Genomic DNA, 19,125 nt, shown 5'->3' on the forward strand with positions numbered 1-19,125 from the left:
TTATCAATTTAGTGATAATGTTTAACATAATAACATAAAAACCTATTATCAATTTAGTGATGGTGTTTAACATAATAACATAAAAACCTATTATCAATTTAGTAATGGTGTTTAACATAATAATATAAAAACCTAATTGCAATTTAGTAATGGTGTTTAACATGATAATATAAAAAAACCTATTATCAATTTAGTGATGATGTTTAACATGATAACATAAAAACCTATTATCAATTTAGTAATGGTGTTTAACATAATAATATAAAAACCTAATTGCAATTTAGTGATGATGTTTAACATGATAACATAAAAATCTATTTGCAATTTAGTAATGATGTTTATCATAATAACATAAAAATCTATTATCAATTTAGTGATAATGTTTAACGTAATAACATAAAAACCTATTATCAATTTAGTAGTGGTGTTTAACATAATAATATAAAAAACCTATTATCAATTTAGTAATGGTGTTTAACATGATAACATAAAAACCTAATTGCAATTTAGTAATGGTGTTTAACATGATAATATAAAAAACCTATTTGCAATTTAGTTTTGATGTTAAACATAATAGTATAAAAACCTATTTGCAAGTTTATTTAGTGATGGTGTTGAACATAATGTAAAACCTTCTAATAAGTTATGATTTGAAAGAATATTATAAAACGCTCGTTAGAATTTATGATTTGATCAATCTATCAATTTAATGCTAGTTTTTGGGACCAGAATAAAATTCTAATGGTCTACATAAGAGGACAATGTACGTATAAAAACCTAGCAACTATAAAGTAGTAATACAATTTAAAAGTTTATATAATATGTATTAAAACCTAAAAACAATGACGTGGTGTATATTGAGAATATTGTAATAATAACCATCAATGATTTAATGTTTAAAGTAAAATATATAGTTAGGTTCAGCAAGTAAAAAACCTAGTTAGTCCAATAAGAAAAAGATCTAGCAAGTAAAATATAAAATTAGTTTCAGAAAGTTAAAGACCTAGTTAGTTCAATAAGAAAAAGACCTAGTTAGTTTCAGCAACTAAAGACCTAGTAAGGTTCAGCAAGTAAAATACTTAGTTAGTTTCAGCAAGTAAAGACCTAGTAAGGTTCAGCAAGTAAAATATATAGTTAGGTTCAGCAAGTAAAGACCTAGTTAGGTTCAGCAAGTAAAGGCCTAGTAAGATTCAGCAATTAAGCGACCTAGTAAGGTTCAGCAAGTAAAAGACCTAGTAAGGTTCAGCAAGTAAAAAACTTAGTAAGGTTCAGCAAGTAAAGGCCTGGTAAAGTTCAGCAAGTAAAATATATAGCTAGGTTCAGCAAGTAAAAGAACAAGTTAGGTGCAGCAAGTAAGTATCACAGAATGATTTTGTATACTCTGAGTGACAAATCATTCCACTGTCTTGGGACACATTTTCTTGACGCCATCGTTGCAGTTGACAAAATAAATTCAAGTTGTGTTTCTGGCTAAAAAAAAATACATAAAAAGATAGATTATAAGTCGTAGCCAAAATTAGTGGGTGGTAGGTCAAAATAGAAGCCACCTGATCTCAGAAGCCATAAAATGCAGGTGTGAAGAATCTTAATGTCTTCATCAAGCTGATTCTTGAAAACTGATGATTAACTTTTCTGAAAATGTCTGTTCTACGACTTTTTTATTTTCTGGTATGATGCTAATTAAGCATCTGGAAAATTGTAAATCATAAGCCGAATAACTCTCATTTAAAAACCATTCTTAGTGTGGTGCATGCTATGTTATTTCGGTGAAGTTGCTAAGTTGAAGGCTAACTGTTTAATAGTTTACCAAGTAGACCCACCTATAATAGACCATAATACTGCGGGATATATTCTTTTATGATTATCTAAAGAGGTTTGTTTCGAGTAATAACACTTTAAGTTTCAACTTCACATATAGTTGTGCTATATAATAATATGTTGAACATCGTAGTCAATATATTTTACAACTATAATATTTATATACAATATTATTGTACTAGTATCGGTATTGAATGTCTTAGCATACAACTAATTATTATAGCCCCTTATGAGAATGATTTTTGTGGAAGATACAGCAAAGCCGCCACCATTTGTATACAGTTCAATGCAACTTCAAAGATTAATTTTACAAGAATACAATCTGCCAATAATACACCAGTTAACAATCACTCGTACTGCACTGACCGACGACAAGATCCATTGTTTTTGAAAGAAAGTAGCTAACATTGAGAACTGACAACAAAGAATTTTCAATCGTAAATGCATCGATTGTTCAAATTAACCCAGATGCTATCAGTCACTATAAATAGTTGGGAAATGCAATTGGTTTCAAAATCTACCCCTCGCTATGTCGGTGGTGGTAATGTAGGATGACAATTTCATATCACATACACAGTTATTGGTAGCTGTGTTAGCTGTCAGTAGTCATATACCCCTGATGAAGTAGGTAACGTCTCTTTTCAAATCAGGTCCATGATGAAAGGAAGAAATATTATCGATGTAAACCGTGTCCTATCAATTTCAAGTCTTTGTATAATTAAGATAGATGTTACCTTAAGGTCATTATTATATTTATTTATGATACTTTTATATAACCCTTGAACTTTTCTTATAAGCTCTTATAGTGTCCGTATAAATTTATATTAGTAACTTCAGTTTGGGTATTAGACATTTGGAAAGTGAAAAATTCCTGTGTCTTATTTATTTTCTTATGATGGATCTAGTTCCAAACCAAGCACCGACTTTGTCTCTTGTTTCCATTATCAGTTAGGATTATATCACGGTAGCCATGTTGAAAATTGTAAACGTAAAACGTCGTATCACTTAATTTCATGTTTGATTTTCCATCATTAATTAAAATATTCGGTCATTGTTCATCTCTATTAGATTTTCATTGGCTATCATTCTTTTAACTTACGATAGTGAGAAAAAGGTCTAAGATACGTATTAACTTCAAATATGCTTGGATTACGACATATTTATGATATCATAAAGCATCACTGAAATTTCAATTCTTTCCCTTGTCAATGTATCTGACATTACGGTCTAAGAGATCTGTTGGAAGTCTGGGGAACTATTATACTGCATGGAAAATAGTTTATAGCAAAGCTAAAGGTTTATTAAGTTGGAACTATAACCTGTTATTGAGACTATCTCAAAGTTTAATAGTCAATAAGATCGTATTTAACTGAGTGTAAACGTTGATATAGAATTCTAATAAATGTCTGTAATTAACAGCCTCGGGCTACTACAAACAGACAATTGGATGCCCCAAGACATCGTCTATGATAATCCTATTACAATGGCTAGATAGTGATTCTTCAACTAAAACTGATTTAGATTGGCGCAGTGGCGGTGCCAGCCTCCCGAGAGTGGGGGTATAAATAGGGACAGACTGACTAAATGGGAGACAAGGGGAGAGGATTTTCCCGATGAAAATTTTTGAAAAATAGTATTCAAGTGTGTGTCTGACACATTTTTTGGTGAAAAACATATAAAATTTATATTGCTTAGAAATGAAGTGGGAGTAGTACAAATGAGTGTGCAAACCATTTATCAAAAGGCATATGCATGTCCCCCGACCCCCCTCCGTCCCCCCACCCCTCCTTTGTAACCCCACCGTCGCCGCCGCTGGATTGGCCAGACTGGTACAACTTGTTTAAGTTTGTTTATTGATTGTAATATGTGTAACTGTAGCTGTTCATATCATTGTTTACTAATATCTTAGATTACTATACACTGATCTAGGCAGAAGGTTTCCAGAAATAGAAGAACCGGTGTTTTTTAAAGTTTTTACCATTTTGTATTATGCCAAGAATTGTAATAATGCACACGTATCAAGTAGCAGATTTCTATTTCAATCAAGTTGAAATCAAGAAGGTTCAGATGAATATGGAAAACTTTTACTCACAAATGCCAATCATATTGTGTTAAGTGATTTCGGTTTTTCACCAAAATGAAAACCGCCATGCTTCATATGAGAACATCTCTCTGATCCTTCTGGAACTATTGGAAACGTCAATCATGCAGCTACAAGGCAGACATTTTTTGCACGAACAGCATCATTATATAGTCTTTATATATATTTCCAATCGTGATTGGATCTGTATCATGCTCGGTCCTAAGGACACTGTGCCTTGATTACAGCCCTGTCCAGGACTAGACTAGACTTTCCATGTCAGTCCGTAAAGGAATCATGTCAAAAATCATAAGGAACTATCTGGTCAGAATGACTTTCCCCTAAAGTAATCCTGCATACATAGTGCTAGCGGAACAACCAAAATAACAAAGTTTCGTAAAAAAAAGCGACCATTAGGCTTTATCTCGACTTTTTAAATTTAGTCACATTATCTTACTGTGTAGATTGATGAAGGAATAATTGGATGTAAAATCAAGGTTATTAAAGTTGGGGAGTACTCGACATTGACAACCGGCTGATAGTAAAATAACTAGTCTTATCATATTATATAGCACCACAAGCTAGTCTGGTTCTCTTGATTTCATGGTTTTCAATAGAAATGTTATCTGTATTTCACCTGATAGACTAACATGATATAATTAATTTAAGGCGGTACAGGTGATACTAATTGATCACACATAACTAATTGAAGGCGGTACAGGTGATACTAATTGATCAATATATCTGATTTCAAAGTTTTGTAGCTTTCTGATGAGGGTTCGTATTGTTTGCTCGGCTGAGGTTTTACACTTGTCTAAGTAATGACTTTGGGCCTTGGTCTCATTCTGTGATTGTGGGTCTGTTTGTACGTTTGCTTTGAGCATTGATTCGCAGTCCAATGTTATTTAACTTTTCCACCTGCATTGTCTGCAGCTACAGATATTATTGTAATACCGAACTCTGTTTCTGAATTCTGAATGTGGATAGTTCTGGGTGGCTAGAGATATTAGCATTATTCACTGTTTGGTATGTTTGTGACCATTGACATTGTTTGGTGTTGTTGTGACCAAACCTTTGACCACTGTTTGTTTGTGAGCATTGATTAATGTTCGGTGTTGTTGTAACCACTGACCACTCCTTTGTGTTGTGACCATTGAACAATGTTCCGTGTCGTAACCACCGACCACTGTTTGTGTTGTTGTGACCACTGTTTGGTGTTGTTGTGAGCATTGATCACTGTTTGGTATGTTTGTGACCATTGACATTGTTTGGTGTTGAGACCACTGTTTGGTATTGTTGTGACCATTGACCACTGTTTGGTGTTGTTGTCACTATTGGGCACTGTGTTGTTGTTGTGGCCATTGACCAATGTTTGGTGTTGTTGTGACCATTGAGCACTGTATGCTGTTGTTGTGAGCATTGACCACTGTTACAGTTTACTTGTATCGTATGATACATGATTATTGATGACTATCTGAATCATAATAGTGCTGGGTCACCTTTGCAGTTGACTCTGTGACCATACTTAATAACTGAATTCCCTCCTAAGATTTTTCTGCTATCCAGTCATGACTCAGTAATGTGTCACAGGACACAAGCGTCTTGAAATACAATGATTTAACGTGGGAAAATATTCAAAAAAGGAAGATGTGGCAACATTTAAGAAGACTTCTTGTAGTCTAATCTGAAATTTTGAGTGATTTAACCCCTGCATTGTCTTGTTGACTTGTTTCTCATTCTGAAGATACGGGCATGGGTTAACGAGGCAATGAGACAAATCGTCTATTATGTTGGTGGGTCTCTGTATATAAAATTTCATATAAATTTACATTTGTAGAGTACAGTGGCTGTTGAGATTATATTGTGAATATTGTTAGGTTGGTGAATTCTCTCTATTAATATTCTCCATCTTATCTCGACATTAGGGTGTCTGCAAAAGATAAAATTCGACAGTCATAAATGACATTAAATACCACACCGCATTTTAATTATTATACTTCACGTTAAGAAAATTGAAGAGGAAAACCTGTTGAGATATATACTCCAAGGTGCTGACTGGGGTGTCTGTGGTATGACCACCAATAAGTGGACAATCCTTATGATCTGTTGTCAGAAATATGTCAGATATTAGTGTCGTAACTGATCGACACGAGATCGGTTGATCTCATTGAAGCAGTCAATCAGTTCATAGGTTAAGAAATCGACACTATGCCCTTGATGTCAATGTAATTGTTTCAGACAACCAATACTCTGGGATACAGATTATGAATATAATCATTAATAGAGGAACTATGGCAGAGTGTTCTGATTCTGTGGTCCCTGTCAGACGAGAAGTTGGTTGGTAGATGCCAAGTTAACGCCTGCTTCCAACCAAAGCTGTTATCGTAGATTAGGCAATCGTTGGTAGTCGTGGTAGTTGATAGTAGGATCTTGATATATTGTGTGGTTTGGTGTTCGAGAAGTGGCAAATGATATTTTAAAATAGCTATAAAACTGAATACTGTTGAAGACATTACAATCTTCTAAATATGGCCCCTATCGTAGACTTCTCCAGCACATAAGTCATCATAATCCCACATTTAAGCTATACAGACATTCTGTAGCCAGATTCGGGGTTAGGTTTGGATTTTGTGTTTCTACCTTATTTTAGATTTGCTGTTCTTGCTCAATGTATATGATATTGAAGCAGTGACAGTGTCAGCATAAAGGTCTGGCCTGTGAGCCTCTATAATGTTCTAGAATATTTCTAATTTTTACTTTTTTACTGTAGACCACACTTCAACAGATTACACTGAAGAATAGTCACGGTTTTTCAAAAGGAAATCAACGGAGGGTGCATTTTAATGTTTTTCAAACCTTAAAGTGAGAATTTATATGTGTATTTAATTGTTAGGTGTGTCCACAAGCACATTCGTACGTATTTTCTATTAACCTTAACTATGCAATGATACATTGATATTTTGACTATTTATTCAGTTAAAGTCCTTTTATACCACAGCTGTTAAAAAAACGTAAAACATTGCAGTAAGTTTGTGATTTAGATATACAAGGTACCCGCTGGCCCATTGATTTGCCGAACTTGCAGTTGCCACAAAAGCATGGTCTAATGTACGACCATTGCTTATCGTAAAATCTCCCCACTGGTGACCAGGAATTTGTTGGTCTATTCTTAGATTTTGTCCATCTGTGGTGTCCTAACTACAGTGTAGTTTCTACGGGTGTGGGTAGGTGGGGCATCCCCCACACCAATAATTTGGCTGGCCTGGCGTTTGCATACCGCGCCTCCCCCAAACTATTAAGTTCTTAAATGCCTGTTGCTATTTTATAGAAACACCACTGCTACGATGTAACTTTATAAAGGGACACTGCAAGCTTTCAGTATAATGATGGCACATGGATAAAAGTCGCACATAGGAGCTTTAGCGATTTTGTTAGCTTATGTACATAATTTGGTGAATTAAATTAATTCGATTTCAAAGGAAGTTTAAATGTATTTTGAAACATATTTCAATTTGTCCTTTTTTATCATTAGAATGCTAGAAACTAGGTTATGCATTCGAGTTGTTGATAATAAACATGGAAAATAAAAAAGTTATGTGACCCAAAAAGTTTTTTAGATGTGTTTTCATTGTTTAAATTTTGAAAGATATGTAATGAAATAGTTAGTAAAATGACCTGGCGTGTTGAAACATTCATTGATAGGATTGTCTAACACTCGCAGCGATCAGTGGGTTGAATTTAAACACTTAGATTTCAAAAGTAAATACAATTGTTAACAAAAAGTGAGTTACATTGAAATCGCCTCTTTGTTAACGTTATCGGAATGCTTGTTGGGATAACGTCATCTAAGTTTTCAAAGGACCCATTCTTATTACTCTTGTATGAGATACTAACTTTTTACCGAACGTGTCTTACAAGTGAAAAAATTCTACTAGATTTCAAATTCACTTTAATCTTTGTATTGTTATCTTAGACAAGCAAATCTCTTCAAGCTTAGTTTCTTAATCCGGTCTTGATGTACTCAAATATCGTCTAGTTACTAAACAGTTAAAATAGTTAGAATGTGTCATATGTAATATAATCATAATTCTCTATATATCATTTAAATAGTCCTTCACACTAGTGTTCTAAATCAAATCTAGATTCAATCCGGATTATAACCCCTTCACACTAGTGCTTTAAATCAAATCTAGATTGAATCTTGATTATAGGCCTAACCCCTTCACACTAGTGTTTTAAATAAAATCTAGATTCAATTCGGATTATAACCCCTTCACACTAGTGTTTTAAATCAAATCTAGATTCAGTCCGAATTATAACCCCTTCACACTGGTGTTTTAAATCAAATCTAGATTCAATCCGGATTATAACCCCTTCACACTAGTGTTTTAAATCAAATCTAGATTCAATCCGAATTATAACCCCTTCACGCTAGTGTTTTGAATCAAATCTAAATTCAATTTTGATTATAACCCCTACACACTGGTGTTTTAAATCAAATCTAGATTCAATCGGATTGTAACACCTTCACACTAGGGTTTTAAATCAAATCTAGATTCAATCGGATTGTAACACCTTCACACTAGTGTTTTAAATCAAATCTAGATTCAATCGGATTGTAACACCTTCACACTAGGGTTTTAAATCAAATCTAGATTCAATCGGATTGTAACACCTTCACACTAGTGTTTTAAATCAAATCTAGATTCAATCGGATTGTAACACCTTCACACTGGTGTTTTACATCAAATCTAGCTTCAATCTCGATTATAACCCCTTCACATTGGTGTTTTAAATAAAATCTAGATTCAATCTGACAACCGACTAATTTCATTACTTCAGCTCACGACCATACCTCATTGCCCCTCCGGGTATATTACTTGCCCCTGATGAAAGCAAAACAAAAAGTCGGTTAGTAGTAATTAATTTGTTTTGAAAGTAAGAACGTGTTTTGAAAGTAAGAAAGTGTTTTGACCATCGACGTTACGTCATTGTCCTTTTTTAATTACGTAAGAGGAAAGGAAAAAGCAAATATTTGTCGGGTTAGCACTAATTAATTCGTTATGAAAGTAAGAAACGTCATCAAGATGTTCAGATAGCCTGTATATATTTAGTTCCTATCATAATGATTTGAATAAATATTTATCATGAACGGAAGTGATATATTTACCTCCTAGGGTACAGTTGTGTAAACGCCTAGTCATAAACATTGCAGCTTAGTCATACCCATTACATTATTATATAGCACTCTGTAGGATATAAGAGTGATAAGGTCTTTAAAAAAGTATCAAAGATTTAAAGAAACCTGTAAATTATTAAGGTTATCATCTCATCTACTGAAGGTTAAATTTCAAGGACTTTAAGTCAATTCTTAAAAAGTCATTATCATAAACAGCTCAACATAATCTGCGTTAAGTTTTTGATAACCATAGTGAAATATTAATTTCATGATTCCAATATAACGTTAGTTTTAATGGTTGAGAAAATCAGTGATATTTTTTACACTAAATATTGTTGTCGTTTATTTTCTCTTTAAATACTGTCCATGTGAACTCATCCATTTTCGGGTTAAAAGACATCTACAAGATTAGATAAAGCATAGTTTTTATGATTTCTACAAGCAGAGTATCTTAGATATACCTGTCCATTATCACCTTTCTCTTTCAAAATCTTAATCCCTCCATCGACTAATCAGAATACGCTTGTCCCGTTCTTGATCTGAAGGTTACTACATCTTATTCTCTGCTTACAACTACATCTCTTAAAGTGAGAGGGGTGCCATTTTGGGGGTTGATTTGAGTCGTCATTTTAACATTGAAACGTGGATAATTTTAGACACACATGGATTTTAAGGCTCAAATTTCGTTTCGATGGTGAGCTGTGAACACTGACACTGTATTACTGATTGGCCAAGCTAAAAAAATCCCGTTTGAGATTAAAGTATGATTGGTCAAAAAGAATGGTGCATCTGTCCTTTTAGCAACCTTTTATTTGCTACATTGACTTTGTCATCTCATTGTGCCGCTTGCAACATCAAATTTCCTCTATGTAAGTCAGAACTACATCCATGTCTTTCCTAGACATACTAGACATTGGTCTGGATAAACCAGAATTTCTGTCCACCAGCCAATTTTCTAACACACAAGCCCCTTTCTGTACATGGAGCCAATTTACCGTTTGCAAGTTACATCACCAACCGTATAAAATCTTTTGTTTATTTCATTTCTCAAAACCTTGCCAAATGAAATTTTATTGGTCAATATTCGTTGTTTGAATTCAAACAATATTTAAACTTTTCTTCATACGGCTAATGTTGCAGGAATAACATTAAAATCCAAATTGGCAACAATAAATATGTAGTGAAACTGATGTATGGTTCTAACTTTATCTTATCATCAAAAGAAATAAGGAAATTGATAAGCCACCGTTTATTACATTTTTGTAGACTTTCCCAAATTGTAACATCTACATCAGAGACTATTGAAACCGAATTAAAATAAACTAGGTATTCAAAGTTTTCAGACATCTTCCTCGAAATTGGTTCTTGAATGGGTGTATATTTGGATTAAGAAGGCGTTAGAATAAATATGTCTGTCTTTGGTTGAGATGTTAAGCACACGCCTCTGTCGTTTTAGATTAAACATGTTAATCCAACTTTAAATATACATTCAACTAGTAGAAATATTAGTAGACATTTGACTACTTATATAGTGTTGAGTACTGAATAAGTTACTAATACGTCACTACTCTCTACCTATAAAGTCGACTACAGAAATATTGTTAGACTTTCAACTGCGTCTGTAGGTATTATAAACGACATATACTTAAATACTTCTAGAGTAAAAGCTTGTCCGTATTCGGAAAAAATAGACTTGGAAAAAGCCTCTTGTAGATCTGCTGGAACAATAAACATGCACCGCGAATGTACGAAAGTGAAGGATAATGCCTGAACTATCAGAATTCTCTAATTGCACACTGCAAAGAAACGCCTTCATAAGCTACATCTATAACATAATAGGACGATGTAAAACTTCATTGTATTTCCACTGTTAATGAATTCATGAAAAAAAAACAACCATAGTGACTGTAACAAAGTTTTCAGTACCACACTTTGTAGTGTTGAGTACCGAAAACGCTACATATATAACAAGCTTCATCAAATTCATTTATAAAGATATTCTTACTAGATACAAGTGCAAGGTTTCTCTATATAAACATATGTTGCACACCTTTAACGTCTATTTTCGACTAATGACTGCCGTTCTATCATGTTTTTGTTAAAGATGATCCGTTAAAGTAGACAGATAAACAATGATGAATAGCATCCATATTGAAACTTACTACTTCATAAATATCCCGTCTTTATTCGATATCTAGCATATTGTTATCAATGTTGGAGGTTTTCTTTTCATTTTTCGCATTCTGTGTGAATTTTTGTACCATCTTTTAAATATTTCATACTTGACAGTGTTAGCTTGTCGAAAGAAGAGACGCAGAATTTGGACACGACTCATCTGTGACGTACATAATATATTGAACTCTCCTGTGAATGAGGAAAGGAAATGAAATGAGTTTTAACGTCTTAACTTTTGTGCTATAGATTTATCTTATGCAACCACAAGAATGGAAAGGAGACAAATAATGGAACTTGAAATGCGGCATTAACCTAGTCTTTACCGATTTCAAACTGTTTGGGGATGTTCACAGCCTGTAGCGCTAAGGTGGTTAATAAATTAATTCGAAACACTAGTCTGTATGTGTTACGAAAGGATTTTTTTGGCAACAATTGAATATATTTTATTTATGTAAACGGTAAAAGAACAAAATGAGGTAGCCTACTTGAAATAAACTGATATTCCAGTTCTTGTAGCTGAATGGTTTATGATGATGTATTCTTTATGGCGCAATTTTTAAATTTGTTAAGTACATGTATGTATTATAGAATCGATTTCAACACTTTTCTAACAAATGATAAGTTTTTGATGAGGTATTTGTCATCTGCACTGTCCCAGTTCTTGCAACACCCGGTTGATGAACCACAAAACTTGACCTTATTCTGGCTGCATGAATTCTGTTTGACGTGTGATATATATCATAAATCTTAATTGAAAATCACATTTTCTCCCGCCTACACCTCCCATAATAACTATATTTGTAGAAAGTTTATCTTAAGATGGCTGGTACTGATGAATTGTGAACAGTTTTAGATTTTTGAAGGTATGATATCACAGATATACTTGTGCCAAGGAATTTGCCAGAACGAAGCATATTAAGTTGGGCTCTGGTCGACTGACGACTGAAAATATCATGGACACATCTCAGTCGACATCGACATTAGTAAAAAATCATATCAAGAAATTGACCGAGAAACTGTGATCAAGGCGGATTCCGACCGTTCTGCTTGACTTTCAGATTCAAGATCGCAAGCAGCTCCCACTTGTCGCCTGCCAGATGCCAGTAGGCCTTGTAGATGAAAATCCGGTTGCTCTTAGAGTAACAACAACATGGTCGCAATTAAACAAAATTATGCTATGTGACAATTCTGTTAAAATTTTCTTTACCGATATCATACATTTATTTATGTTGATTTATAAAAAAAACGTCTATTTTAATCCTCATGATATTCAACCAGGTAAATTTAACTAACTGATCGTTATCGTCATTTCTAAAGGAAAGAAAATTGAGGGATTGAAACACTTTATAATACAGGTGCATATATATTTATCACATATCCCGTGGTTTCAAATTGATAACTAGTAAAATTCATTCATAAAATCTGCTTGTATCGGTGTGAAATGAATGATAACGGTATTATGACGTTTGCAACTGGTAATATAAAAATATAACTGATAATAACATTATTAAATTTACTTTGAAACTGATGATAGATTATTAGGTCGACGTGTTCGGGCTTCTATTATAGCAACAAGGACAAATTAATCATAATTTTGTACCTCAAAATACCGAGTTTTCATTGAAAAATGAAGTGAGATAGTTATGTAGATAAGTTTATATTGTTCAATCTGAAGATGAAGTGATAGTTCTGGTAGAACAATAATGTTAGGATTTTTAAACATATACACCTTATATTGTTGCAGTGGCTTACTTGTTATAATGGTGTTGCTGCAAGTGTCATATTTTATTGAATTTTTAATGATAATATTTCTGAATATTTATGTTTTCGAGGAATTTCTCTCACATGATTTGTAGATAACTGATAACTTGGGTTAAGTTTAAAAAAAAACGACATTTAGCGTGCAAATACTGCATTGCTACGAAGAAGTTCCTAATCTCCACGCTTTTTACCAAAAGAGAGCACATGGTGGTTAGAAATCATCTAAGTAATCAACTAAATTGGAATGCATATCAAATGCATGTGTTGCGTTTGATGTATGACTCACATGCCATGGCAATTCTCTTCTTTTGTATAAATTTCAAGGACTTCAAATCATTATCATAAACACCCTTAACATGATTGACATTCGGCTGATAACCATTCTAAAATCATGAAAATCAAATATTACGTCGTTATTACGTTTGTAGTAGTGTGAATTTAATGTTTTGTTCGAAAAAAAAAATGTGATTTTTCTTTTGCTGTTGAATCGTCAAACATAGGGTATGAATCAGGAGACATTGTAGGTCCCTTCTCATCTCCTTAATGTCTGGATCAGATGATCCCCCTCCCCCTCCCCCTACCCCCGAAATCGCGAAAATCCCTCGTCTAGATGCACACCAGAAATTATTATTAAAGACCCACCAGGGTTAGACTAAGCGAGATATCAATTGATAATCCTCTATTTTTCAACATCAATAAAAGGTAATTTGATCTGTATAATCTGATTAGTATATTAGGAATGTTTAAAGATTTTATCAAGAAATGTTAATGTGACTTTATTAGACTTCTTAAATACTTAAATCATAATATTATACTTCTTCAAAGGCTTCCTGTACTTGTTACTAAATACGTTCACCGACGAGAATGTCTTGTTGTGATGATAAACAGCTTTTCGATATGATCACTAAAAAACCACTTGATGTTACCACAAAACATGTCTTGATCTGATCACCAACAATCTCTTGATTCGATCACTAACAATCTCTTGATTCGATCACTAACAATCTCTTGATCTGATCACCAACAATTTCTTGATCTGATCATCAACAATCTCTTGATCTGATCACCAATAACTTGTCGATATGCTCACCAATAACTTGTCGATATGCTCACCAAAAACTCCTGTCATGATCAAAACGAATCCCTTTATCAGCTATCTCTTGTTTATGATCACCACCAATCTCTTGATTCTATTACCACCAATCTCTTGATTCATTTACCACCAATCTCTTGACTCTATCACCACTAATCTCTTGATTTACTTGTTTTTAAAGTAAATTTGATCTCAATCTCTTGAGATGATCACCAAACTGGCTCTTGATCTGATCATCAAACAAACCACTTTCTATCCAGGAACAACCACTACTGCTCTGATCTATGTAATCACCTATCATTTCTCTTATTATATTCAACTGTGTTTCAACCCAACATTCGACCTCTTTTAACCACCTGAGAGGAGTATATATATATCAGTGAAAGGTATCGTCTAGTCGTGTACGATTTACAACGTAAGATTATCAAATTGTCAGAACCTTTACGTTGAATGAAGAGATAGTTTCGTAGCCAGTTAAGATTGGAGCCATTTAGACAAAACACCATCCAGTTGTCGACGCCGTTAGTGTAAAATATTTCAATGTCACCACGCTATGATTATTGAACAAATGCAATGCAGAGAATGTATATTAATCTTACAAGTAGGCTGGGAAAATAATGGGTGTTGTTTAAGTTAAATAAAGTTTCCAGCTGTTGAGGTTAAAGTTCACATATCTACTGCTAGTTTTTACTAGTGTTACTATCTGAAAGCTCTGATTTATGATTAATTAGTGTAGTTTAAATAGGATCTATTGTATTGTGTTATTTAAGCATATTAGATTAAAAAATAGGAAAATTTTATTAAGCTCTCTTTACAGCCCATATTTCATCACTCGTTTGAAATATCTTTCTGTTTTCTTTCATGGTTTCTAAATATGACAGACCTACTGCATGAAAATAAACTAAATATTTATTTAAAAGATTAGACATTTTATGATAATGTAAATTCGTAAAATATATGTTGATGATTTATGGCATTTTCTGTAGATAGTGTGTTCTATATTCTGTATTGTGCATAATATTACATAGTAAAACTGCAATTCCAGGTATTTTTCCATTGGAACTCTTGTAAGGTTTTGCATGGGTCTTTGGCAGGATTTAACGCTTTGGAAATCTTTTTGTGGAAATTTTCATAAAGAATAAGACAAAATGTGCAATATTTGATATACTTTTTCTTCGAGTGAAGTTTTGTTATGTAACGAAGCTGTTTACTAATTGTAAAAACCGGAAATGACAAATTTAAAATTGCATCTAACTCTTAAAAGCCACAAAGGGTTTTTAGACATCTACTGCACATATATTAATATGAAGCAGCACCACAGAATGATGGAAATCTGAAATGTACATGCAAGATAGTAACAGATTCGGTGGAATTGAATTAAAGGAAACCAAAGAAAGCTGCCAACAGTACCATATGTAATCTATTATAATAAATAATATAATAAATAATGATAAACGCAGGTGTTAGAGAATTAATATTTAATTGAACAGTTTATCATATTTATATGGTATAAGATAATGAAAATCACTACACGTCTTATCTTTCATATTGTATTCGTCAAAATATACCAAACTTTTTAATTCAGATGATTCTACAGTACCTGTAGTTTGAAATAATTTCGATCTTAGAACATATAGGAAGTAAAGGAACGAAAGAAAACAAGAATGGGGCATATATAACAAAAACATGTTGACAATCCCAGTAACAGAGTGCTATCGGGTGTACCAACAGTGGCTCAACTAAATGACACAGGGCTCGTGGAATTAAGTGTTTTTGGGCCTCTCCCCTGGCAATATTTTTTTCTAAACTTATGCTCCCTTGAATTTTTTTCAGTGGGTGGAGCCCCTAAGGGGTGGTAGCCCATAGACTTGGTTCAACCAGTCCCTGTGGTAGTTAAGCCACTGTGTACCAAACGGGAAGCCTACAAGCGACATGCGATAGAGCTCAAATTATGTTATTATTTAAGCAATTTGATTCTGACACTTGCAAAAAAGTGACATAATTTGATATTCTTCTTAGTGATAAGTTGAAACGTGTCTTTCAATGACTCCCTAACGACCAATTTAACAATATGAAAACCATAGTAATTCTGGATAAGCAATTAGCATAATATGTTTAATAAACAATTGGACGAAAACTAAATACAGTCATTGAAGACAAATGTATAGAGATTTATAATAATAAAGAGCAAACACAGGTGTCGTTCTTATTACTTGAGACCTTAAATACAATTAGACCCAAAATACAAACACAATCACTGACAAAATTTCCTCACGTCAATCAACACGATCTAGTAGAAATAATATAGGATTAATTAGCCGTATACAGAGGGCCGATAACACAAAATACACCATGCTTAATATATTTAACAAATACAATTTCTTATCCAAATAATCTTAGAATGAATCGGTGAAGCGTTTTGAATAAAATAATTGTTGCTTGTGTTAGTTTATTCATACCGTATTTAACATAACTTCAATATTCTTATTTAAATGAACCATTTATTAGATGAATCATGAATACGTTGACTATTATAAAAAGTTGTCTCGTATAAGTAGTAAAAAATGTCCCAGACACACTCTTTTTTAAAATAAACCCTTAAAACTGTTTGTTGCGGTTTTTGTTCATAGCTTACTATGATCATCAGAGCTACCAAATTTGTTGTTAGGCGAAATTTAAGTTTGTGTACAGATCTGTGGTCTAAGCAATGCATTCTGACTTCTGCTACGATCATTCTGTTTTGACCAAAGAAAACTGCTATTGTGTAAAGTAACAGGAATCGTTTGACCGATTCACATATAACAATTGACGTGGACCAAAGTGACATGGATCAATTGACGTGGACCAAAGAGATATGGATCAATTGACGTGGACCAAAGTGACATGGATCAATTGACGTGGACCAAAGAGATATGGATCTTATTGAAGACAGGCTTTTATAAATGTTACGTAAATATCCTTTATAAAATGAATATATCTTGCGGAAGAAAGATAGTAAAATACACGATGGTGCAACTTGAAGTCAATGTTCAGTCAAAATAAATATTGAATATAAAAAAGGTCGAATTCTAACGTATACGTATTATATAGCTAAATATCGTCAATGGTTTGTACTGTCGTTAAGTACAAAAATGTGGCACATTGAAAAGAGAAATGGCGTAGTGAAATACCAAACATATCAATAGACACAAAATAATCTATACATAAAATACAAAAATGCATACACTGTAAAATATAATATATACACTTAACAGTATTAATGTTGTCTCCGATAGAGAACTCGGGTCTTCTTGCTCTGTTATTAGCCCAAATGGTGCAGAAGAGCAGGACGTAAAACTCCATTCATTTCATTTTGCTTGCTCTGTTAAAATCACAGAACGGTAAATGACAGAATTGTCTGTAAATACATACAGTAATTAATATATTTCTATAAATAGAATATTTCTATATCGTTCTACAATGATGTATTGAGCACTATTTTAGCATCATTATCATTATAAATGGCGAATAAGCACTGACTGCTTACAAAGTTCTGTATATTTTACTGAATATTTTTTGTACAGAAAACACTTAAAACATAATTTTTGTATGCTATGTCTAATAAGTAATTTCACGTTACATTAACGCTATGGATGACAATAGTAACCATAAAAACAGCACAGCAAGACTGTCTGTAATACAGAGATTTTTACAGTAATGATTTACAGTGTAGTTTAAACGTTCTCCTCTCAACTTAATCTATCACACCTGATAATTACCTTATAATTAACATACTCAACATTATACAACTAACACAATCTGTAAGAAATAACTGATGGTGGTATTAACTTAACATAAAACACATTTACTTTAAACATATTTCCTATTTATAATGTAGATGCACTGATGATAAAGACCCGACACATTATAACAGTTCTTGCACCGCCTTTAAAGAGACAGGTTCGACATCCGTTTGACCAATTTTACTTTAGTCTCAGAAACGATAAGTTTTTAGCTAAGCTAATCAGTAGTAAACAGTTCACCATCGAAATTTGAGCCTCCAAATCCATGTGTCCAGAATTATCCACGTTTGAATGTTAAAATGAAGACTCATCTTTTCTTGCAACTCTGTAATGTACAGAAAAGAAATGTTTATATTGAAATAGAAAGTGAAGTTCCTAGATTGAATTATTTTTGAAAAAAATTGTGATTTTTGTACATTTCTAGTACTTCTGAAGGCTATTTACATATATTCAACACCAAAATCAACCCCCAAAAATGTCGAAAATGGCGAAACTGTTCCTTTAAAAAGGTGATATGCATCAAATTATGAAGTATCGACAGTTAATCGTTGCAAATGAACGTAGTATTATGCAAATATATCTTATACATTTTGATATAAATTTTAATAAAGTTACTTGACATAGCACGAGTTTCAGCAGAAGACTTTAAAGGGGTTATGAAAAGGTTTTCTAAACACAAAAGCTTGTAATAATATCTAAGGGCTTTTAAGATGGAGAGTTAGTGCAATTGTTAGACAAACAGACGTTTGACTGAAAATGATAATTGCGCAAATCGATGCTATCAGTACCCTTAATACACATAAAAAGTTTTAGAAAACCCTCTTGACAATCCCTCAAGTGTAAATATTACCATTGCATAAACGTACAAAATTATCATCACCAATCCCATCAAATAAAATATTACATTAATGATGCATGTCATGAATGGACCACCGTAGATTTTCAGTTGATATATTACACATGTATAATGTATATCAGATAAAGATCTATATGGTTAATTTCCTACCAATGACTATGATTTTTTTAACATGATGCTAATATGCATAATACTTAACGTAAGGATATCAGTATGCTACTGCAAATGAAGTTAAATGTACATGTATGGTGGCCAATAATGGTCATAATACTTTTGTCATCACCCGCATTTACATATTCTTACATTAAAAACAACCATACAAACAAATGTACATGTACATCAAACACATTGAATATATGGTGGCTAATTATTGCCATTATA

The 19,125-nt window shown here is 33.0% G+C and overlaps 1 protein-coding gene across 1 annotated transcript in view; it reads left to right on the top strand.

Moving 5' to 3' along the window:
* The window catches only part of LOTGIDRAFT_201560 (hypothetical protein), a 41,339-nt gene that overhangs the window by 7,927 nt on the left and 14,287 nt on the right, over positions 1-19,125 (top strand). The window lies entirely within an intron of this gene.

The sequence above is a fragment of the Lottia gigantea genome (genome assembly GCF_000327385.1).
Source record: "Lottia gigantea unplaced genomic scaffold LOTGIsca_182, whole genome shotgun sequence".
Taxonomy (NCBI): domain Eukaryota; kingdom Metazoa; phylum Mollusca; class Gastropoda; family Lottiidae; genus Lottia; species Lottia gigantea.